The sequence below is a fragment of the Bos taurus genome, chromosome 17, assembly GCF_002263795.3.
Source record: "Bos taurus isolate L1 Dominette 01449 registration number 42190680 breed Hereford chromosome 17, ARS-UCD2.0, whole genome shotgun sequence".
Lineage (NCBI taxonomy): Eukaryota > Metazoa > Chordata > Mammalia > Artiodactyla > Bovidae > Bos > Bos taurus.
The window spans coordinates 17,405,812-17,431,025 of record NC_037344.1 but is presented as its reverse complement, the minus strand read 5'-3'; the positions used below and the strand labels follow the sequence as shown (position 1 = coordinate 17,431,025).

The window sequence follows — 25,214 nt, the reverse complement described above, 5'->3', positions numbered from 1 at the left end:
CTGTTCTCCATAGTGCCTGTTATAAAAAACTTCTTTGGTTTTAATTCATTAACTCAGAGTCTTTTTTAATTCATGCAAGACCTGGGTTATTACTTTTGCCAGAGTAAGCTTCTAAAAATGTAACTTTCACCAAACACTTTCCTTTCCAAAGCCTTCATGGCTTTCCAGCATCTACAGAAGGTATTCCAAACTTCTCAGAAATTCATGATCTTTCATCATCTGACCCTAATCTATGTTTTAAAAGACTTTTATACTGTGCCTGGTGTGCTGCGATTCATGGGGTCGCAAAGAGTCGGACGCGACTGAGCGACTGAACTGAACTGAAAGGTTATTTTCCATTTATAGGTATTACAAAACATTGGCTATATTCCCTGTGTTATACAGTAAATATCTGAGCCTTACTTACACCTATGGTTTGTAACTCCCACTCTCCTGTCCCTGTATTCCCCCTGCCGCTGGTAGGCACTAGTTTGTTCTCTATCTGTGAGTCTGCTTCTTAAATGTTATATTCAGTAGTTTCTTGTATTTTTTAGATTCCACATGTAAGCAATATCACTATTTATCTTCTTCTGACTGACTTATTTCACTTAGCACAACACCCTCCAAGTCCATCCATGTTGCTGCAAATGCCAAAACGTCATCCTTTTTCATGGCAGAGTAGTATTCCACCCCATATATACCTATGTATGTATGTATCTATCTGCCATGTCCCTTTCATACATCTGTTGATGGACACTTACATTGTTTCCATGTCTTCTAACCCATTGTTCTGAGTCCTTGTTTTCCGCATCAGGGGTCCCCAGCCCCCAGGCCACAGACTGGAATTGGTCCATGGCCTGTTCGGAACCAGGCTGCACAGGAGGAAGTGAGTGGTGGGCAAATGAGTGAAGCATCATCTGTGTTTACAGCCACTACTCATTGTTCGCATTACCACTGAGCTCCATCTCCTGTCAGATCATAGGTTCTCATAGGAACACAAACCCTAAATGTAATGCACTTGAGTCATCCCCAAACCATCCCCCACCCTGGTCCACGGAAAAATTGTCCTCAACAAAACTGGTCCCCAGTGCCAAAAATACTGGGGATCCCCAACAAACTCACCTCCTTTGTTAAATTTGTTTAACAAGGGATAGTAATCGTTCTTTCCTCTAGTCTAAACCTTTAGTGATACCGTTACACTTACCTAGGATTTTCTCTACGTCATCTCTGCCTGTTAATCTTTCTTCCTGGTTGCTGCTTAGTTTTAGCACCTCAGGTGCACAAAACTGGATAAGTCACCATCTTCTTTTATAACACACTAGCATGACTGGTCCATTCAAGAGCCTCTTTTATATTTATTCATATTTACATGAATATGAGGAATTGTACATATTACAATGTATAAGTACAATACATAGAAGTACATATTAAAATTTGACCCAGTCAGGTCAGTTCAGTTCAGTTCAGTCGCTCAGTCATGTCCAACTCTTTGTGACACCATGAATCTCAGCACGCCAGGCCTCCCTGTCCATCACCAACTCCTGGAGTTCACTCAGACTCACGTCCATCGAGTCAGTGATGCCATCCAGCCTCTGTCGTCCCCTTCTCCTCCTGCCCCCAATCCCTCCCAGCATCTGAGTCTTTTCCAATGAGTCAACTCTTCGCATGAGGTGGCCAAAGTACTGGAGTTTCAGCCCCAGCATCATTCCTTCCAAAGAAATCCCAGGGCTGATCTCCTTCAGAATGGACTGGTTGGATCTCCTTGCAGTCCAAGGGGCTCTCAAGAGTCTTCTCCAACACCACAGTTCAAAAGCATTACTTCTTCGGAGCTCAGCTTTCTTCACAGTCCAACTCTCACATCCATACATGACCACAGGAAAAACCATAACCTTGACTAGACAGACCTTTGTTGGCAAAGTAATGTCTCTGCTTTTCAGTATACTATCTAGGTTGGTCATAACTTTCCTTCCAATGAGTAAGCGTCTTTTAATTTCATGGCTGCAGTCACCATCTGCAGTGATTTTGGAGCCCAGAAAAATAAAGTCTGACACTGTTTCCACTGTTTCCCCATCTACCCAAGTTTACCTTAAATCCTGTCTTTTCATAGGCGTGATGACCCCACTAAGGGGGCTCTTTCTCTCCTTTGAATTATTACAGTATTTATTAGCTTGAGTCCAGACCGCTGCTTGCACGAAACATAACTCATGCCGCTCAGTGCCACGGTTGTATGTGCACACAGCCACAGCCACAGTCAGCTGGTCCTGCTATGGAGTGCATGCCTGGGCCTTTGTTCCAGCTCTACAACAGCCCTTACCTAACTGTGTTGTATCTTACCGTGTTTTGTGTTCCTCAAAAAAGAGTAAGTGCCTCGTGGCCAGACTCAGTTTCTCATTCATCTTTGTATTCCAAGGGCCAACCACAGTGCTTGACAAATAATGTTTGGCAAGCAATCACTGAGTTGTTTTTAGCTTCCCAGGTGGCGCTAGTGGTAAAGAAACTGCTTGCCAATGCAGTTAGATGTAAGAGACGCTGGTTTGATCCCTGGGTCAGGAAGATCCCCTGGGGGAGGGCATGGCAACCCACCCCAGTATACTTGCCTGTAGAATCCATGGACGGAGGAGCCTGGCAGGCTGCAGTCCATAGGGTTGCACAGAGTTGGACATGACTGAAGTGACTTAGCCCACATTGAGTGTTTTAGGGAAATTGGATTATAAACTCCTGGGAAGCAGGGAAGGAGCTACAAAATTTCAGGCAAGAGATATACCCCTGACTTATTTTCTCACAATGCCTAGCAAAGTACTGAGCAGTACTCAATAAATATATACTGATTGACTGATGCTTAAACTTTTTCAGAAAATGAATAAACTATGTATATTAGGGAGGGTGACCAACTTATATCAGTCTTCTCCTAGCCATCCCAGTTTTAAAACAAAGAGTTCTGTGTCCAGGAGAACTCGCTGGACTGCGTGCATGCTAAGTCACTTCAGTCATGTTTGACTCTTTATGACCCGATGGACTGTAACCTGTCAGGCTCTTCTGTCCCTAGGACTCTCCAGGAAAGAATACTGGAGTGGGATGCCATGCCCTTTTCCAGGGTATATTCCAGATCCAGGGATCCAACCCTTGTCTCCTAAGGTCTCCCGTATTGGCAGATGGATTCTTTACCATTAGCGCCCCTTGGAAAGCTGTGGAGTTACCCTGGGTCCCAGGCAAACCAAGATGGCTGGTCTGCATAGAGTTCTCATGTACATACCAACAACATAAACGTTATTATTTTTCTCCCTCCTAGTTAAAGGGTTTTAAGGACCACTCTTGCAATCTTCATTTGAGTTTCTGTATTTCAGAAAGCGACTTTTGAAAATATTTCTTGGAAAACCTTATTTCAAGGAAAAAAGCCTAAAATCCAGGCTCTTTAGAATTAAATTTTAAAAATGTATTGTTTTTATCCAGCTCAACACAGACTCCAGCAGTAATTGATGTTCCTTCACCTTCCGGTGGAGGCCACACCCCTCGAGGCTTCAAGCCCCTCCTACTGAGGGGAGGTGCCTGCTCTAAGTTGCCAAGTCCCTTCTGTTTAAGATCAGCCTCCTTGGATCCCTTTGGAAATCTTTTATTAAATCTAAGGGAGTGGGTTACCATTTCCTACTCCAGGCAATCTGCCCAACTCAGGGATTGAACCCATGTCTCTTGTGTCTCCTGCACTGGCAGGTGGATTCTTTACTACTAGCACCACCTGGGAAGCCCATCACCAACTTACGGGCATGAAAGCAAGGCCCTTGTTTTTGCTGGATTTTCCATCCTCAGTGCCCAAGAAAGTGGCACATAGCAGCCGCTGGTCAACTGCTTAGACTTTCTTGGAAGAATTTGCTTTAAGGGCTATCCTTGTATATGAGATACACTAAGTAGAGCAAGTATTAGACTTAGAAACATCTGAGGAAAATTCTAGCTCTGATTCTATTCTTCTGGCTTGCTAGACTATATAATTGATTTGCCTTGTTTTCATGTCTCTAACACCGGAACAAAAATTCCTGCTGCCCCTGGACTCATCATATCAAATGCACCATTCTCCAGAGTCAGCATCTCTGCAGATTGCATTAACTCAAACTTTAAATGTTAGTTTAGCTGCTGTTAACAAAGAGTCCTAAAATTATAGTGCTTAAACGAGATGGAATTCTATTTCTCTTCCATAGAAAAACCCAGGTAAGCATTCCAGGGCTGGTGTGTTTGCACAATGGTGTCAGCCACCAGGCTTCTTCTTTTATTTCTGGCAGCACCACGCATGGCTTGAGGCTTCCCAAGTGGTTCAGTTGGTAAAGAATCTGCCTGTGATGCCGGAGATACAGGTTTGATTCCTGGGTTGGGAAGAGCTCCTGGAGAAGAAAATGGCAACCCTTTCCAGTATTATCTTCTGGGAAATCCCATGGTTGGAGGAGCCTGGTGGGCTACAGTACATGGGGTCTCAAAGAGTCAGGCATGACTTAGCAACTGAGTATGTATATATACATGCATGGCTTGTGGGATCTTAATTCTCTGACCAGGGGCTGAACCCAGGCCACAGCAGTGACGGTGCTGAGCCCTAAACACTGGACCAGCAGGGAATTCCTCTCCGCCCTCTTCCAGGTTTCTTAACATCTTCTTGCTCTGTCATCTCACTCTATAGCTTTCATCTTGAGGTAGAGGATGGATGTTCCAGCTTTCCCCATTACAGCCACATTCTAGCTATTGGAAAGGGAGAAAATGGAAGGGGAGGTTTTGGTTCTTCCTTGTAGGGACATGAACTGAAGGTTGTACATACCACTTCCATTTCACTCCCTTGACAACAGCTGAATGATATGGCCACACCAAATGCAAGGTACACTGTATTGTGAAATTTTGCTATTGTATATTTTCTACTAGACTTTGGGTTTTTTGAGGCCATGAATATTATCTTGTCCTTCTTTGTGTCCCTCCTTAGTGCCTAAATGAGAGCCTTCCATGTAACAGTCCCTCAGTGATTGCTTATTTTATTAGTGAAATAAGTCAAACTTGAAGTGGGTTCAGAATAGCTGAATGTTGGTAGGCAGGTGTTTGTCAAATGCCAGTGCTTTCATAAACTCCTAGAAGAAGTTTAATCAATCTTTCTAGCTTGCTCTATACACCAACTTTTATAATTCATCATGAAATTTAACTAGGGGTGTTTCAAGTGATGTTTAAGCCCATATATTGGCTTCAGAGAACTCATTTTTCTGGGGAGAGCGTCTACATGAGATTTTTTAAGCTGGATGTAACTGGAGAATGTTTGAGAGCCCCTGGTGTGAATGTGGGGTTTGAGGGGTCCCAGCACCTCTGCTGGAATTCAGAACAAATTGAAAAATAAGGCAAAAGACTAAGGTAGATGGAGGCTAATTTTTTTTAATCTATATTACTATAAAAGTTGGTATTCAAGAGTGTGGCATAACTATTTACAATAGTCAAGGTATGGAAGAAACCTCAATGTCCATCAACAGATGAAAGGATAAAGAAGATGTGAGATACACACACACACACACACACACACACACACATGATAGAATATTACTCAGCCATAAAAAACGAAATAATGCCATTTGCAGCAGCATGGATGGGCCTAGAGATGATCACACTAAGTGAAGTGAGTCAGACAAAGTCAAATGCTATCATATGACATAGGATACCATATGATATCACTTATATCTGAAACCTAAAAAAATGATACAAATGAACTTATTTACAAAACAGAAACAGACTCATAGACATAAAAAAAAATCATCATTACCAAAGGGGAACTGGAAGGGGAGGGAAGGATGAATTAGGAGTTTGGGATTAACAGATACACACTACTACATATAAAGTAGGTAAACAAAAAGGTCCTACTGAATAGCACAGGGAACTACATTCAATATCTTATAATAACCTACAATGGAAAAGAATCTGAAAAAAAAAATACATATATATAATTAATTTACTGTGCCTCAAACTAGCACCTAGCACAGCAATGTGAATCAACTCTACTTCAATTAAAAAAAAAGAATGTGACATATATGTTTTGGAAGACAAGTGGTCTTCCAAATGCTGAACGGCAGATTTAATCAGACTTTTTCTACAGCCTTGTACCTGAGCAGACCATCTTGTCCCCTCCCTACCAGGTGAGCACCTTCCCTGAGAGAGGCAAGCAGAAAAGGCTTCTCGTGGACAACTCATTCCCAGGAAAGACAGAGGAGGAAGAGGCCAGGGGAACAATCTCTTCTTCCAAACCAGGTGTTAGTAGCTCAGTCGTGTCTGACTCTTTACAACCCCGTGGACTGTAGCCCGCCAGACTCCTCTGTCCATGGGATTCTCCAGGCAAGAAAACTGGAGTGGGTTGCCATTCCCTTCTCTAGGGGATCTTCCTGACCCAGGGATCAAAGCTGGGTCTCTGGCATTGCTGGCAGATTCTTTACTGTCTGAGCCACCAGGAAAGCCCTTGTCTTCCAAAACTCCCCAGCATATTAAGTCACTCTTTCTTCCCTGGAGTAACGAGTAGGAGGATGGCACAGGTTTCATGCTAAGGAGTCTGTTTCCGTGGGTGCTGGGAAGAAGGATTCTCCCCTAACAACAAAGGCTGAAAAAATATTTTTGGTCGTAAGTCCGTCTCTCTTCACTGGTTCAATGAACAGCTGAGCCTATGTAGGCTTCAAAGCCTTTCCCAGCCCCGAAATGTGTGAAACAATTCCAACTATAATATTCATGGCTTAAATTTTGGGTGAATTGGGTTATGTGGGAAGCTTCCAAAGGCAGTGTTATATTTCCTGCTTTTTAGCCCCAGTCTTTGTCACTTGAGTCAGAGAACTTGACTCCACCTTGCAGGTCCTTTATCCAGTCCATTCAGGGCTGGGGAGCAGGTGGCCTCTCTGTATCTCCAGTATAGGACTATTTTAGACACAGAGGGGCTTCCTAGGTAGCACAGTGGTAGAGAATCCATATGCCTCTGAAGGAGATGAGGGTTCAATCCCTGGATCAAGACGATCCCCTGGAGTAGGAAATGGCACCCCACTCCAGTATTCTTGCCTTGGGTAATCCCATGGACAGAGGAGCCTGGTGGGGCTATAGTCCATGGGATCAAAAAAGAGACAGGACTTAGCGACTAAATAATAAAGGCACAAGGAATCTGGGGAGCTTCCTTTGAACACTCTCCCTGCCCCCCTCATCAGCTTACATAGGCAAAGCAGAAGCTATGGGAACTGGAAGAGTTGGAAATGAAGCCCCTTGAGTCACTGGAGAGTCTTGGAAATTGGGAGTCTGGGTATCTTGGTCTCTGACCTTGGTTATCTCAGTTTAATGCTGAACAATGCATTTTCCTGTTTCAGGCAGTCTCTAGAATGTATCCCTTGCAAATGGTAAGGAAATTGAGTGTTCTATATGCATATAAATAGCATCCTTAATCATCATCAACCAATGCTACACTTTCCTCGTAAAGCTTCAAGAAAGCGACCCGGGCGTTCCCATGGCCTTTTAGAGGGATTTTCCTTGATTCCATAAAGCCTTGAGCAACATTGAAGCTCTGTAATAATACCAAGCTACTTTTGCATTTATTCTAGTCTTAGATTTGAACATTATAATATTAGTTGTTTAAATTTTCATAGATTCCAAGGTCAGAAGAGTTCTGGGGAAGTCATTTAGATTCATCCTCCTGTGGGTCTCTAGGCAGGGCTGCAACTTGGCTAACAAAGACAAATGGTTTTCCGTCTGATTTGGAAAGGTCTCCAGGGGAAGGTTCTGTAACCGACCACAGTAATCACAAGTTACTCCGTGAATGCGCCCCCACTTTGAGAAAGCCTAGCTCCAGTGAGTCTAAGGTGGCAGGATAATTTATTAAGATGCTAATCTGTGCTTTGTTCTCTGTAATTTGTCTCCCCTACCTCTGCTCATCCCCCCCACCATTCCTTACCCAAGAAGGCGGTCGGTCAGTCCTTTTTCCCTTCTCTGGGAGGTGATGGAACTTACCTGTGCCATGTTCTTACTGCTGTAGTAGACAGAGGCAAAGAGACGCGGATGCACGTGCCCACATGCTAACTTTAAAGTCAGAATCCAGTCTCGCGGAGAAGCGGTAGAAGGCAGGCTCCTTAGAGGGTACAGCTCTGCCCTGGGAGATAAGAGCAGGAGCTATGTGTTCTTAGACAATGGTTTTTCTCTCTTTGACCTCTGTTTGATCATCTGTAAAATGAAAGGTTGGTTTAGTGACATTTAGGTACCACCCTGCTTTTGATTCTGGGAGATTATCAGTCTCTTTAGCTCTGACTGCCCAGGACAGCTGCAGAGCATTTGTTTAAAGGCTTTTGGGGTAGGGTGGGCAGCTTGAGCAAAGGAAAACCAATATGTAATACTAGGGAAACATTTCAAGTAAAAAATTATTTGTTGTTTATCTGAAGTTCATATTTAACTGAGCATCCCGATTTTATCTGATAATCTTATTTGAGGGCACCTGTGTTTTGGGAGACAAGAGGCTGAGGGTGGAAGAAGCCGGCTTCTGTTCAGGCTCCTTGAGACTGCCCTGGGCACTCCCCCTAATTCCCCCACCGACCCATCCTTCCCCACCCCATCCCCCTGTGTTCAGGAAGCAGACTGGTCTATTTCTTTTTCTGGTGAGTATGTCTATTTTATTTTTAAGTTTAGAGAATGGGCATCTTGGAATGAAAACTATGCCAGCACACTTTTCTTAACATCTTCAAAATAAATATTTAACAGGAAAAATAAAAATGGAGTCCACCCACTTTACTCAAGGTCAAAAATTCTAAGCTTTACAGAAATTAGAGACCAGATCAATAAATCCTACAGCAAGGAGAAAGTGAAACAGAGCAGGACCCTCTGGCCCTTACCCCTCTGTGTCCTCTGCCTGCCTTTTGTCTGTGGGAAAAACCAAGGAATAAGTTTAATCAGAGAAGTGACAAAATGCAGAAACAAAGGAAAACAGTCAAAGGAGACCAAACAATAATAGTGAGTGCAGTCACCAAAAAAGTCAAGGACCTTTGGTTTCTTCTCGAGGGCCACAGATAATATTCTGAGTCATATCCTGTGAGCTGCCATATAGACACTAAAACCCCCACCAGGTAGAAGGACTTAACTATATGATGACCAGACTGGAGGCATGACATAAGCTGTACAGTTCTGGGAACTGGCCTCAAGAGATGGAAACAAACCGACCCTGGAACTGAAGATTACTGTACACAAGGCAATGCTGGTCAGACCGCTGATGACCAATTTCAAGATGACTGTCAGAACTGACCGTGCTGTGTCTTCACGTAGCCCCTTCCCTCAGCCTACAAAAGCTCTTGCTCACTGACTGTCAGGGTTGGGGGTGGTGGGGAGTCAGCCTCTGGACAGGCGTCCACTTCCCCTCCTCCCACTGGCTAGCCGGCATCAAGATAAAGCAAGCTTTCTTTTCCACCAACTTGGCCTCTTTAATGGCTTTTGAGCAAAGAGCAGCCAGATCCCACTTTTGGTTACAAAATCAGCTGTTAAACTGATCGAAATGATACAAGTTCTTCTGTATCTGCTCTCCCAGGAAGGATATGACAGGTGTTCCCAGCAGGAGTTATATTTTTCTCCTGTCCTCAAAGCTTCTATGACAAAGGAAAGCAAATGGAGTCAAGGTTTGCACTTTCTATAACATTATAGGCTTTTTAAACAAACGTCCCTGGGAACCTGACATTCCTTTTCGGAACTGCATTCAATATCACTATGTGATTTAAGGAGATCATCAGCAAATCAAGCCAACCTGATGACACGAGTTGGGTTCCCTGTGGCTTCTTGACATAAAACAGGTCAGGATCTAAAACTGAAAGTTGAAAGAAAGATTATTTATATTTTGTCCAATGAGTGAATACATGACCTTCATGTAAAGGGAATGCCATGGCCTTGGGTGAAAGGACTCTCATTGATCTGTCACATTTTCAATCCAAGTAAGGTACCAACGCATGTAGGATACAGTAACTCATGGGCTCAAGGTTGAACACTGTTAACATTGGCAACAAATTTAGTGTCAAATATGTCTTCACCCATAACGAGGAGGTCACTTTGTCAGTGAGTAGGTCTAGGTCCCAGATTGGAAGTCCATTGTTCAATTTTAATACTTTAGCCGAATCTAGAGCTTTGTGAATACGAATGACTGAGGCAATGCTGTCCGTGAATCCTTTTGAATTGAGAGTAACCTAAGGATGATGTACAGGAAATAGGTACCTTTAAGGATGTGGGTGTGAGGGACAGAGTCTGAAAGACTGAGTGAAAACAATTCATTTATCAACATTCAATTTTCCTCAGTGTTAAACTAGTCACTCTCTTTTCATATTTTACCATCTAGAAATAGGTTTGCCTTGAGTCACAGTAAGTGCCAAAACCCCTTCCATTGCTCTGAATTTGTTGTGCCAAGAGATTTTACCTGCCTTGCATTCATAGGAAGGGTAGGTGGAAGGCATTTAGGGGTCATGAGAGAATGCCAGGGCAACTCAGCTGAGAAATACAGGGAGGGGTGTGGTTTGGACCCTGCTTCATTTCAGAAGCATTTCAAACAACTTAACGTGCTCAAGTATTTTCTGAGGGGCAGGACCATCCTGCAGAACAGATAAAATGCTCCAACTTCAAGTAGGCAGACAAATGTTTCAAAGAAAAAATTTGAGGTGCTTAGCCTTGGCAGTGTTCTGATGCTAAGCAGGGGTGGAGAGTCCAGGGCGAGGCTGGGCCTGGGAAGCAGGGGTTGGGCCGAAGGTGGGGAGAACTTGCATCAGATTTGATGTTGCTTAATCAAGGTTAAAGCTTTAGCTTGTTACCAGGGTAAGGACAAGCCAGTGAATCCAACAGCAAAATTGCTATTTATCTCTCAGAAAAAAGGGAAAGTAGGGAGGAAGAAAGGAGGCATGAGCATGGACTCTCTGTAGGTTATTTCTGAATAATGGAAATATTTTAAATTCCGGTTGTAATTAATCAAATCTATGTTCTTTCAGAGTCGAAAACTAAATGGATGCATCATTAATGGCTTACTGTAAAAGTACAATCATGCAAATTTCACCTAGTCTCCTATTCATTCCAACTGAAAACTCTAATGATAACTGTGAACATCCTGAACTTTTCCTGGAGGCCAGATACCATGCTCTGGAGAAGGCACTGGCGACCCACTCCAGTACTCTTGCCTGGAAACTCCCATGGACACAGGAGCCTGGTGGGCTGCAGTCCGTGGGGTCACGAAGAGTCGGACTCGACTGAGCAACTTCACTTTCACTTTTCACTTTCATGCATTGGAGAAGGAAATGGCAACCCACTCCAGTATTCTTGCCTGGAGAATCCCAGGGACGGGGGAGCCTGGTGGGCTGCTGTCTATGGGGTCTCACAGAGTCGGACATGACTGACATGACTTAGCAGCAGCAGCAGCAGATACCATGCTCAGAGCTTTGAGTATTATATTCTTACACCACAGATGAGGAAACTGAGGCTTAGAGGACTGAAGCAAATTAACACATCTCAGAGTTTCTTTTAAGTATAAAACAAGATACAGGGATATGTTGTACAACATGAGGAATATAGCCAATATTTTATAAGAACTATAAATGGAGTATAACCTTTAAAATTTGTGAATTGCTATACTGTATACCTATAACTTACATAATACTGTAAATGAACAATGGGCGTTAGTGGTAAAAATTCTGCCTGCCAGTGCAGGAGATATACAGACATGGGTTCCATCCCTGGGTCAGGAAGATCCCCTGGAGGAGGGCATGGTGACCCACTACAGTATTCTTGCCTGGAGAATCCCATGGACAGAGGAGCCTGGAGGGCTACAGTCCATAGTGTCGAATGAGTTAGACAAGACTGAAGCAACTTAGCACGCATGATACACATCAACTATACTTCAATAAAAAATCAATTTAAAATAAAAAGTAAATAAGTAAATACATAATTAAAAAAAGAAGGTAGGCCATAGGAATTTAGCAATAAGTGGACCTTAACAAGAGTTGTTTTAGTTATGGGAGCTGAAATAATATTGCATTGATTTGAAGTTTATTTTTCACTGTCCAGATCTCCTGCTCCATTGCTTTTATTTTTTTAACTTTTTATTTTATATTGGAGTGCAGCTGATTAACAGTGTTGTGATAGTTTCGGGTGGACAGCAAAGGGACTCAGCCATACAAATACATGTGTCCATTCTTCCCCAAACTCCCCTCCCATCTGCCACATAACATGGAGCAGAGTTCCAGCTACATCTCAGAGTTTATATGCGGTGTAAACAGGACTTGAATCTCTGAGGTCTAACTCTAAAGCACCATTCATAGCCATCACATTATATTTCTTCTCCTGCCAACATGCAACAGATGCATCCTTGCAATCAGGAACAGGTTTTTCTTAAGGAGCCAGAGGTGAGAAGAGCCAGTTTAGATGATAGGAGGAAAACTGTGGCAGAGCACACCCCTGTCACAAATAGGTCTTTGAAGGCCCCACGTGGCTGAACGGAGTAAACGGAGAGAGTGGGCTTATTTGCTGCGGGGCCTGGTTTACTGGCCTAGTGGATCAGCAATGGGCCAGGGGCCAGTCCTTCAAGGCACAGACTGAGAACAGGGCTGGCAGAAAGGAGCTCTTGGTCACTGCACTCTTATCTGGAGTCATGAAAAGCTGGGGCATTTGTAGGTGTCTCTAGATTTTAATTTTTGGTGGACTGGGAATGTCAAGAGAAAGAATATGAAACTAGGGCTTTTCCAAATTTTTGGAGACATTTAGATGAGAGCGCAGCATTTCCCTTGTAACAAAGGTTAGGTAGGGAAGAACCCTCTCCCCCTTTCTGGTGGACTCAGACAATGCTGGCCCTTGTGGGTGGGAAGGGCCACACAGGCCTGGCCTCCCAATCCTGCTCCTCCAAGCAGGCAGGCTCCTAAGCCCACAGACTCAATTTCCTTTTTAGTACCGTGGGCTGAAAATGCTGACCTTACTGGGTTGTCATGACGATCGGAGATGGCATAAGATTGTACCTGCACAGAGTAGGTACTTGATAAATGGTAGTTATTACAGGTGCATAGTTTTTAGTGGGTGGATGGGAGACGGCTAAACTAAGAGAGAGAGACAGACATTTTAAAGGCTGGAAAAAGAAAAAGAGGGAGGGTGGGAACCGTGGCATTCGGCTGGTGAGCCCCACTCCGTCCCCTCTCTAACTCTGCCCTTTTAACAAGCCATGTGCAGCTTGCAATGGATGAGACCTGGTGTCTGCCAAGACAAACCCCGGCCAAGAGGCCAGGTGACACGAAATTACAGCCCACATCTCCCTCTAATGAGCCTAGCCTGCTTGTTAAGTACGCAGTACTGTCGGGGGCCCAGTTGGGGTGGAGTCTGCTGCACCCCTCACGTGCACGTGGGTGGTTAGAGCACACGAGCGTGACTGCCAATATCACGGCTGATTAGTTCCACCGCAGCACAGGGCTGGGCAGGGTGATGTATGTGGGAGGCGGTTGTCAAGGACGACCACCCGAGTCACGCAGCCCTCATGCTACCTGGGAAGTGGACTCTGGCCAGCCAAGGAAGCTCTTGAGAGCTCAATGAGTGGAGGTGCTCTGGGGGTGAGAGCAGCTGGTCCCCCAAAGGGCTTGCTGCTCAGCTGGAAGACCACACAGGTACACACACACACACAGGCACTCTGCACACACCCCACACATGTGCGTGCCACAGGCAGACCACATATAAACACACATCATGCATCACACCCATGTACACATATGCACACCACACACATCTGATGCATGCACCCTCTCTATATATCACAAACATGTACATGCATGGCACACATACCTACCATAGGCAAGCCACAGATACATAAACACACATCACACAAATTTATATGTGCCATGTGGACCACACATCACACATGTTTATATTCCACATGCTCCAGACTCATGTACACACTACGCTACACATAGCACACACGTGCCTAACCTATGCAACACACACATATATCCACACATGTCACACATATACACACATCAACCCCACACTATCCTCAGGCGTGCATACTGCACTGATACCACACAGACACACAAATGGCCCCAGATCATACCCCCAGCATACACACCTGTGCTCCTTCCCACAGTTCCATACATACTACATACATGTAGACATACACACTGCATCAATACTTATCACACATACACACAAGCGTATATACTTCCTGGGGCTTCCCAGGTGGCTCAGTGGTAAAGAATCCACCCGCCAAGCAGCAGATGTGGGTTCGATCTCTGGGTCAGGAAGATCCGTTGGAGAAGGAAATGGCAATTCACTCCAGTATTTTTTTACCTAGAAAAAGATGTTCTTACCTGGAAAATTCCATGGACAGAGGAGCCTAGAAGGCTACAATCCATGGGGTTACAAAAGTTGGACAAAACTGAGCAGCTGAACAACAACAATATACTTCATATCACACAAATATACACATCACACTCACAGTACAGACCTATATACACAAAATACACACCACACAAAATGCACAGATGTACTCACCACTCACATGAAACACACTTCCACACACTACACATACACCCACACCCCACATACATCACACATACTCACATACAGCACATATACATCATCCAATTCACCCACACACCACACACACACACCACACATGTGCACACATACGTAATACATCTACCACACACAGCACACACATACATTCACACATCCAAACACCTCCACTCTACATGCACACATACACAGCCCCATGAATGCCACACAAAATACATGCCACACACCACACGCCTGACCACACACAGCACATGTACAGCACACATGCTGAAACTTCTCACGTGTCCACACACATAACACACACATGCACTACCACACAAACATGCGTAACCTCACACACATCCCAGCACCACACACAACGAGCACACACAGAATGTGCCTTGCTAGTGCCCCACAGGCATGAGCACACTGAATTTGCAGAGCTCAGAGCTGTGGGGACAGGAAATGGGAGTGATGTGATGGGGTCACCACTGCTCCTGTCCCTGAATTCCCAGACCCATACAGTTTTCAATTTAGGGGACACAGCGTCATAGAGGGACTTCTGACTTAATGCACATACCATCCTAAAGAACGGCATCTGATCTGCAGATTATTTCCGCTGTGCTTTTAGGAGGTGGTTCCAGAATTCTGGGGCTGCAGACTTTGGATGGTGTGTTGCGTGACACGACAAGTGCTCCCATGAGGTTACCCCCACTGGGAAGTGGGTCCCTGTTGGATGCTATGTTAGGGATTCTGAGATAGTGGTCACACATTCTGTGAACCCCTGGAGAGTGGTGCTGGCTGAGGCCCCATGGATGGAAAGTATCAATTCATATTGAGATAAGAGACATGACTACTGGGCGGATCTACAGACCACCCGGAGGACACACAGTCAGCCAGGGCTTAGCCAGGACTTTAGCCAGCTCCAGCTCTAAAAGGGGCTGTGATGGGGATTTGCTGTGTAACTCAGGGAACTCAAACCAGGGCTCAGTAACAACCTTAGAGAGGTGGGATGGGGAGGGAGGTGGGAGGGATGTTAAGCTGCGAGGGAACATGGGTAAACCTATAGCTGATTCATGTTGATATTTGGTAGAAACCAACACAATACTGTAAAGCAATTACCCTTCAATTAAAAATAAATAAATTTTTAAAAATTAACAGAAAAAAGTATGTTAAAAAATTTTTTTAAAGGGACTGTGACCACACTTCAGGTCTCCTGGTATCAATGAATATCAACAGATCTGTGCCTGACAGCCTTAAAATGTCTGGGTATTTTCCTTTCCCAGTGTATGAGGGCTCTTTGGGAAAGAATTGGGGAATCACTGTGGTGTGTACTTGCCACGGCATTGCAGTGTCATTCTGCCTGGGGATCTGACTGTCTCTAGTCAATGGGATCCAGACTTGAAAATCTTCTCAGGTCCAGAAAATAAAGCAAATGGTGATGACTTTTTCCTGGAGTGACCACTCTCTGCTCCTGCTCCTCTGTTCATGCCTTCTCCAGTCTGTAGGTATTAATCAGCACTCTCACTGGCTGACCATCTCTTTTTCCTCCAGTCTTAAGTTCAACCATCTTGACCAAGCATGTTAAAAATTTAATCCAGGGGTACTCCCATGGCTCCTGCTGGTTCATGATAGCTAATGCTTACAGCCCCTTTACGATGTAGGCTTCTTTACTCATCAAACCAATACATCTCTGGATTATGCTAGAGGCTGTCAATCAGCTATGCTCCCTGTAGCAGGACCCCTTAAAAGGAGATCTGAGTGATGCACATCCATGGCCACCATAATGGGAGAACAGCCCTGCTCACAGGATTGATGGAGCCAGCCTCTGGGTGCTTCTCAGAAAGGAAGTTTTCCAGGTGGTAGAAAAATTCAGGTGAGAAGAAGAGAAGAGGGCAGCAGAGGGTGATATAGTTAGATAGCATCATCAACTCAATGGACATGAATTTGAGTGAACTCTGGGAGACAGTGGAGTACAGAAAAGCCTGGCGTGCTGCAGTCCATGGAGTCACAAAGAGTTGTACATGACTTAGTGAATGAACAACAACAACCCCAGAAACCAACTCTTAACTTAGATTTCTCTTATTTAGTCTTAACTGTCTACCACTTTCGGAGAAGGCAATGGCACCCCACTCCAGTACTCTTGCCTGGAAAATCCCACGGACGGAGGAGCCTGGTGGGCAGCAGTCCATGGGGTCGCTAAGAGTCAGACACGACTGGGCGACTTCACTTTCACTTTTCAGTTTCATGCATTGGAGAAGGAAATGGCAACCCACTCCAGTGTTCTTGCCTGGAGAATCCGGGGACAGGGGAGCCTGGTGGGCTGCTGTCTATGGGGTTGCACAGAGTCGGACATGACTGAAGCGACTTAGCAGCAGCAGCAGCAGTTTACCACTTTGGTTAAGTTGGGAAGAAGCTAAAGACCCTTAAAGATCCAAAGAACCTAAAAATAGAGACACCTGTACTAGAGCCTAAAACCCACACTGGCAGGTGTGATAACCACCACAGGTTCCAAAGCACCAAGTAATGCTGAGGCTGGCCGTGTCAGACACGCATTCCACGTGTGCCAGGCCAGGTCATCCCACGTGGAATGCCCACCTCTTTCCAACTTCCAAGTGACTCCATTTATGAATAGGAAAATAAAGCAATGTCAATATCAAGGAAAGGTACTGGGGAGGGGCATTGACGCATCAAACAATTCTCAGTTTTCCTGCCATGGAAGCACTTCTTGCCAACATGAAGACCAAGTGATCCCCAATTTAAGATATTATTGGTTCAGAGTGTGCTTAAAAGTTTCCTGCCCCTTGGTGAATGCAATTCTCTGCTTAATATCTAATTACCCAGTCCATTGCCAGGAAGGAACTTCGACCCTGGAGAGTTCATCTGGGTGCGTGTTAATTTGCTGACCAACTGACTGAAGTCTTGTTCAAAAACTTGGAAGAAATGAGTCCGAATTCTAACAGCAGGAAATCTTAGTGGCTAAGGTGTGTTTCTTGGGCTAGTAGAGACTTTATCAAGAATGATTCTCATTTCTAGAACCATATCTGACCACTAAGTTCATGGAATTTCAAGGTTAGAAAGGACCATACAAGGACCATACGAACCATTCCATGCAACTCCTCATGACCTGAAATGTTGGCGAGACTGTCAAGCCTGGTGATGTCATCCATGTCAACTCTGCTGTCACATTTACCTCCCTTTATGCTGCTCTGGACACAGTTAAAAGTAGCTCCTGGCACACGTTCTGGTTCTTACAACTGTTTGCTGTCCAAGGTTTTCTGTGTCCAAAGGTCTGGGCCGTGATTTGAGAGCTTACATACTGTGCAAAAGTATAGCGATCCTAATAAATCTGAAGTCACATTCTATACACACTTCCCCCAGCCACCCCACATACTCCCACCTCACCATGCAGTCAGCTGGCATATGGCCTAGGAAATACACCAGCAAAAACAAGGCACAGTTAGGAGGCATAGCTGCTCCCAAGAAACCATGCAGTTAATTTCAAAGTAAAAAAATAATTGGATTATCTGTGCCATGGCTTTCTTCATTAATGCCGATAATTGGGAGATTTTAGCAGTCTATTTCCTTCCTTCTTGAAGAAAGTGCTTATAATGTAATGATGGGGATCCCTGCCCTTGACATTTACCCTGGGTGGGAGTTTGTAGGAACTTGTGTCTGGTACCTTTAACTGGCAGGTAAGAAGGAAAGTACTAGAAAAAGGTAACCTTGGGGACTTCCTTGGTGGTACAGTGGATGGGAATCTGCCTGCCACTGCAGGGGACACGGGTTCAATCCCTAATCCAAGAAGGTTCTACATGCCACAGGGCAACGAAGCCCATGCACTACAACTATTGAGCCTGTGCTCTAGAGCCTAGGAGCCTCATCTACTGAAGCCTGTGCACCCTAGAGCCTTCATGCCACAACTACTGAGCCCAGTGCTGTGAATACTGAAGCCCATGTGCCTAGGGCCCATGCTCTGCAACGAGACGCCACCTCAGTGAGAAGCCAGCACACCACAACTAGAGAGTAGCCCCCGCTCTCTGCAACTAGAAAAAAGCTCACGCACAGCAATGAAGACCCAGCATAGCCAAAAAGAATGAATAGATAATAAATTACAAAAAAGAAGAGTACAGTTAAAAAAACAATAAGCTTGGTGGCTTGGACCATGAAAATTAAAAAATCACCGAAGCTCTAACTACCATGGCTAACCACAACCCCACGCGAACATGACATCTGCCACTCACAACCAAGCTGGGGTTGAAGTCACACAGACGCTCACTCTCCAGGAGTCAGTGGTCAGAGTTGGGCTGGCCGAGCGTGCTCTGGCAATGGAGTTAACAGAATCAGGCCAAGCAGGAAGGGACTCAAGGGCAAGGGCTGAGAGGCAGCAAGAACAGCAGGGAGGGGAGGTGATACCCAAGATGGAAAAAGACATTCTCCTGTCCTCCAAGTTGTCCTGCCTGCTGGCTGGGCTTGGCTCAAACTGGGGTCACGAGTCCACCCACAGGGAAATCGCCTGAGGAGCTTACAAAGATGCAGGTTCCTGGGTCCTTGCCATGGACCTGTTTAATCAGCATCTTTGGGATCCCAGGAATATGTGCATGTGTTTTCCTAAGTTCTCTGGGTGATTCTTATACAATGAAATGCCAGACTCACTGCTCTGAGCACACTGTGCAGACTCCAACGGGGGACTTCCACCTGCCTAGGCATGAATCCGTATCTGATTGTGGCAGGCTCATCACGGTGGGGGTGGGCATGTCTTCACAACCCCCACTGGCCCTGATATTCACCAGGATCAAATCCAAAATGGGATTTAACAAGCTTGTTCTTCTTGAGAAATGCCGGTTTGAAATCCTAAGCCAGCAATTGGCAATCTCTTAAGGCAGAAAGGCTGAAAACTAAGCAACAATTTATTTCCTTGGAACTGGTAAGGGTTTAGCGGCTGTCTTCTCTCGCTGGATGTGCTGAATTAGAACCATGCAAAACAAATACAGCTCCCCTGGGGCCCTGTGCATGATTTATTTCCAGATTTAATGAATGACCACGTGCCTGGGTGAGTGGAAAATAACCCGCAGACCCGCTCATCCCTGAAGTGCAGTGGAAAAGCCTCTCTTGCAGAGAGGCCGCTCAAGGATGCTGACCCATTTCCACATCCTAATCTCCCCGTAAAGCAGGTGACGCAGCAGTGGACCAGGTACCAAGGCTGCTGCCTTTGCCTCTGAGAACACAGTTTCTCAACATCCTATGAGATGTCTATTGATCGGAGAGCCTAGCTGATGTCAACACTGATTGTCTGAAGGGAGGCTATTCAATATCACAAGGTCACAATGAGGAAAAGCCCTCATAATTCACTATCCTGGTCCACCAAACACCCCGAATTGTTTTCTTTTTTCATAGTATCTTTCCATGGTTGCCCAGCGACTCTCTCCCTGCCACTGGACTTACTGTGGGATTTAGATCTTACATTTGCTGTTATTTACCTGTTTCTCCCCTGGCTTAACTTTTCAGATTCATGTCACAGCCAACACCTGTTTTATATGCTCTGGCCCTGCTGCAGCCTCATCACACAAAAGGCTGGTTTAACTCCTCAACAGAAAGCTGTTATTTTACTGGCCCTGGGACTTTCATGAATCATATTTTCTGCCTGGTCCGAGCACCATCTCTATACTGAAATAATGTTTATCAGTGCTTAATTGATTGAATAGGCACCTGCCTCGCAGATGTCCTGTCGGGCTGAATGAATTCATTAGTTTGTTAAGGTTTTGTGAGACTCGCAGAGGGAATCAGGTCTGGTAACTAGATAGGGATGTCGCTGCTGTAGCCTACCCAGAACTTAGCGATGAATCACAAAAAGCACCTTACCCCCCTCCTCCCCCTACAATCCCCATCCCCCACCTTGAGAAGGGCAGCCACCTTGATGAGAAGCAGGGCAGTTTTAAATTACAGAATCATCTCCAACCACATGGTTGCTCCTACCCCCAAATTATGGCTCAGGCAAAATTCATATCCAGAGATACCACTTTCATGATTTTTTGCACATATTCGCCCCTTGATTCATTCATTCTCTCCTGCCCCCTCTCCATGCTCCTCCTTTCTCTCCATCCCACATCCTCTGGCTCCCTCCTTCTCTAGAGATCATTCCTTGCTTGCACCCTGCTGTCAGAAACACATCGGATAAACGAATTCCCTTTAAGGAGTAAGCGATTAACAAGGTTAACATCCCCCAATAGTATGGGTATTTGAAGAGGAAAATCTTAAATCCAAGGGCAGAATAAATGGCAATGGTGGAAATTCACTGAGGTCAGGGAAAGTGGGCTTTTCACTGTTCTGAAGTCACAATATCTAGTTAACATCCCTCAGCCTTTTCATGAAGGTTAATAGAAACTCCTGTTTCTTGGATCACACCTAACAGGAATCAGTTTCATTCCACAGGAGTGTCAGAGATGCAGTTCTTTGCTTTCCTTTTTTCCTCCTAAGCCTCCATTCCTCTGGGGGTTGCAGAAATTGAATTTCAATTAATTTGGCTTCTCCCCTCCACATGCTCCCTGGGTTGCATCTACATTCTGGAGGCTTCCATTGTGCCAGGTATGGGGAGGGGACATCTGGTCCTCGGATCACTCTCCGTCCATGCCAGCCTCCCCCGAGGTGTCTACCTCGCCACCTGGTCTGCAGTTACTGGAGCAGCAGGGGGCTGCTGAGTCATCCTCGTTCCTGAACTTGGGACTCTTCACACCCAGATCTCTCTCAGCTCCTTCCAGGACCACCTGGGCATGTAGGTGTTAACTGTTTGTGTCACCCTAGTCTGGGCCTCAGAAATCTTCAAGAGGCTGTCTAAAACCTTGCCAAATTTCTTTGCCACTCATGTGAATCTATGTAGGGGCATGAGAATAGCATTATCTTTTGGGATCACATTGATTCCTGGGCTTTTGGGGGCTTTGGTGGAACTTAGTGGAGGAGAAAATGGCCACCCACTCCACTATTGTTGCTGGAGAATCCCCATGGACAGAGGAGCCTGGCGAGCTACAGTCTATAGGGTTGCAGAGAATCAGACACGACTGAGCATGTGTTTGCATGCCCCTGGAAATCTGAATGCAGGTCCCTTCCTTCTCTAGGTAGAACCAGCCAAGCTGTGTTAGGAGGGCATTTGTCTTTCTTCCTCACTCCTGCACCAGGCTCAACCTCCGGAAGAAGGCACAGGGATGTTTCTCAGGGACCCACCAGCCTCTAAGCCCTACGAACTTTCTTCTGACTCCCTTCCTCCCCATGGCTAATTAGTTTCTCCTCTTTTCTCTAATTTCTGCTGTGTCATTCTTTTCTTGAGGTCAAAAATACAAAATGACTGAATAGAGGAATGATCCAAAGGATGCAAGTAAAAGGTGGCCAAAGAAGAATTTTATTATAAAATATCCAGGGAACTATAAAATGCTTTGCTAGGCACTGGGAGGGGGTATAAAGTATTGCAAATCATACATAGGTCTTACACCTACACCTATAAAGGTAATGCTAAACACAAATTCAGGAGTTAAATGACATGATAAGGAAAAAAGAAGTCAGTTCATAATTGCCTCCCCTGGAGGAGGGCATGGCAACCCATTCCAGTATTCATGCCTGGAGAATCCCATGGACAGAGGAGTCTGGTAGATTTACAGTCCACGCGGTCGCAAAGGGCTGGACATGACTGAGTGACTTTCATTTCACTTTTCCTTTTTTTCATTTTTCCCTTTTAAGGAATTAGGACTCTTCAACAGGCAGTGGCAATTTCTTAAAGTTAGAAGCCAAACAGAATACTGGTCAGACTCTGTATCAACAAATATGACTATGGCTCAAATCTGTGATTAAACTAGAAATAACAAAGCTTTACCCTGGAATTTACTTACTTTGAGCAGTACCAGATACAAATGAATTCGAAGACTAAAGGATTTGAACACCCCCTTCAGAATTGTAATGTCATTTGCCTCTTTAAAGATCTATGTATTTGGAGCCTTTATTACTAATATTAAAAATTTAGAGCAGTAGCCACACAGTTTGGGGACTATGGTGAAAGGAGATGGCTGTATTAGTCAGAGTAGGTAAGTCTAGCTCCTGTAACAACTACCCCAAAATCTCCATGCCTGAGCACAAAAAAGTTGATTTTCACCCACTTCACGGTCCACTGTTTGCCAGACTCATCTGGGGATCCAGCCTCTGCCTTTAATGCATGGTTCCCAAGTTCACCCTGAGTGTCAACATTGAGCCCACAAATGGGGTAGACACAGCACGCAGGGTCACGCTGGATGTCTGATGGCCTGCCTCAGAGGTAATGACGTCACTTCTGCTCATCTTTCACTGGCCACAACTGTCACATGGCTCCATCTAGTCAAAGGGAGCTGGGGGATATCATCTAGCTGTGGGCCCAGGAGAAAAAGGCAATAGGTCTGGTGAGCACATTGCAGATTCTCTGCCATATTTGTGAGCAAAGTTATCTGACGGCACGAGGCTCCCAGTGTCTAAAACCTCATTAGCAAAGAATCAGAACTGTTTCATTCATGAAGTCCAGACAGCCTAGATCTCTTCAGACTGTATTAAAACAGAGGATAGAAGAGTTCACATAGTCCTTGGACAAAACTTGAAGTAAATCTCTTTTCCACATCGGTGTAAAAAAAGAAGAGAGAACTGGAATGTCAGAGAGGCATGATGCTTCTGGGTGACCTCACTTCCTTCTTCCCAGTCCCCCTTCAGTCTGCCCTCCATGGGAGGACGGATTAGCAAAGCTAGAGTCTGCATCTTTACACACGCTTGCGCCTTACAGGTTTCTTTAGAAAGCAGAGGTGCACGCGGTCAGAGCCCCTCCAGGTGCTCCGCAGCACCCGACCCCAGATCAGAAAGCTTAGATATGAATCAGCAGCACTAGTGAATGTTGGTCTCATCCCTGGATGTTGGCAGGAGCTCAGAAGAGCACTGGAGAGAAAGCTGGGTAGCTATTCCAGACGAGAGGGGTGGGGAAGGACCTCAGACCTACTGAGCATGTGGATGGAAGCCAGTCTGTACCAGGAGGGCACTCCTGGGAGGTATTTTGGTCTTCCTTGTGCTATTCAAGCCAAACTCAGAGCCTGTAAAGCACTCACTTCGTTGATTGAAAGGGATTCGTTCTGAGGCGGAAAATGTCAACAGCGCTAGTGGGAATTCTGCTTTTGCTCTTTAGCATCTAAGTGGCTTTAAGGAAATGGATTAACTTGGTGTTTTCAGATGAAGTAGTCTTCACTTCCTGCCCTCCAACACTACAGGCCAGGCAGCCTTCTTTTGGAACGAGCCACCACCTCGGGACAGAGGGCTGGCACCTCCTTAATGGCAGTGACATTTTTATCAATGGATCAAGCTTGAGGAGCTGGCTGGATTAGGCAGCCATCTTCTTACGTTACACATGCCTCAAAACACCGGAGCCTGAGGAAGGGACGTTTGCCACAATGAGCTAAGCTTACAAAAAAGCAGAGGCGAAATTTAGGTCACAGTCCAGGGACAGGGAGAAAGGCAGTCATCACTCTAGAGTGGAAATTGCAGATGGAAAATGATGGGGAACAAATCTGGGCTCTTCTCCCAGCTTCACGATGGGGGCATATTCAAAGTTGTAGGTGAGAAGCATGAATATATCTGAGGGGGAGTTTAGAGCAGAAAGAACTCTGTTGTTCTTTCCTTGGTACTTCTAGTAAGTTCTTAAACAGTAGGTTTTTGCATGCTCTTTTCTAGGCCCTTTTAGCTTAAAAAAAATTATCTTCAATTCATTTCTGTAGAATCGGTGGGGGTGTGTGTGAAATATACAAAATTTGAAAGTGTCCGCTCTCTGATGTTTCTTTACTCATGGCTTCACATAGTCAGTTTAACCAGTTCTTTGTTGCTACATACAATCTCATAATCCTTTTTAGTTAATGAGGACCATTTTAAGTCCTTATTGAATTTGTTACAATATTGTTTCTGCCCTATTTCTTTCTTTCTTTCTTTTTTTTCTTTTACTGCTGCAAGACATGTAGGATCTTAACTCCCTGACCAGGGATCGAACCCACCACCCACTGCGTTGGAAGGCGAAGTCTTAACCACTGGCCCACATGCCCCTTTTATTTACCACCAAGAGGCAAGCTCTTCATCACAGCTTTCCTCAGAGATGGCAGTTGCACTGGATGTGGGCTCCACAGAGATTCATGCTAAGTGTCTCCCAGAACTCTGTCACCAACATCATCTCCTACTGGAGTGAGGCCAGGGTCATGAGAGGTCTTTTTCTGGTAGGATTGATCCTTGCTCAATTCTATCTAGCTAAGAAAATAAAATGAGAGCCTGGGTCTCGGCTGTGAAGTTACAGTTACAATTGCCCATGGCAAAGTACACATTTTCCCATAACCACCGACCTGTCATGGAACTACATTATCACTCTTTTCCTGCAAATGTACGTTTCTGAAAGGAAGCCTAACTGCCAAAAGCACATGCGACACGCTTTTGATTTCTCTAGTCATGGTTTGGATCGTGGCTGGGTTTTTGTTTTTCAGGCCACAGAACTAGAGGCAAGGCGCTGTGTCCACAGAAGGTTAAGGGGTCTTTGTCCTTTTATTTATTTCATGTTTTCTGTCCTGTTCTCATCAGTCATTACTGTTAGAGGTAAGTGACACAGGAGAAAGGGAAGTGAAAGTCACTCAGTCGTGTCCCACTCTTTGCAGCTCCATGGACTATACAGTCCACGGAATTCTCCAGGCCAGGATACTGGA

General features: G+C 45.1%; 1 long non-coding RNA gene across 2 annotated transcripts in view; it reads right to left on the bottom strand.

The window, feature by feature from the left end:
• LOC107133280 (uncharacterized) overlaps positions 1-25,214 on the bottom strand; it is a 136,560-nt gene that overhangs the window by 41,973 nt on the left and 69,373 nt on the right. For both annotated transcript variants that reach the window (XR_003029988.2, XR_009491006.1), the window contains exons 3-4: positions 9,731-9,790; positions 7,960-8,169 (exon numbers count right to left, since the gene is read on the bottom strand). This is a non-coding gene — a long non-coding RNA (uncharacterized lncRNA). The remainder of the gene's footprint in view (positions 1-7,959; positions 8,170-9,730; positions 9,791-25,214) is intronic.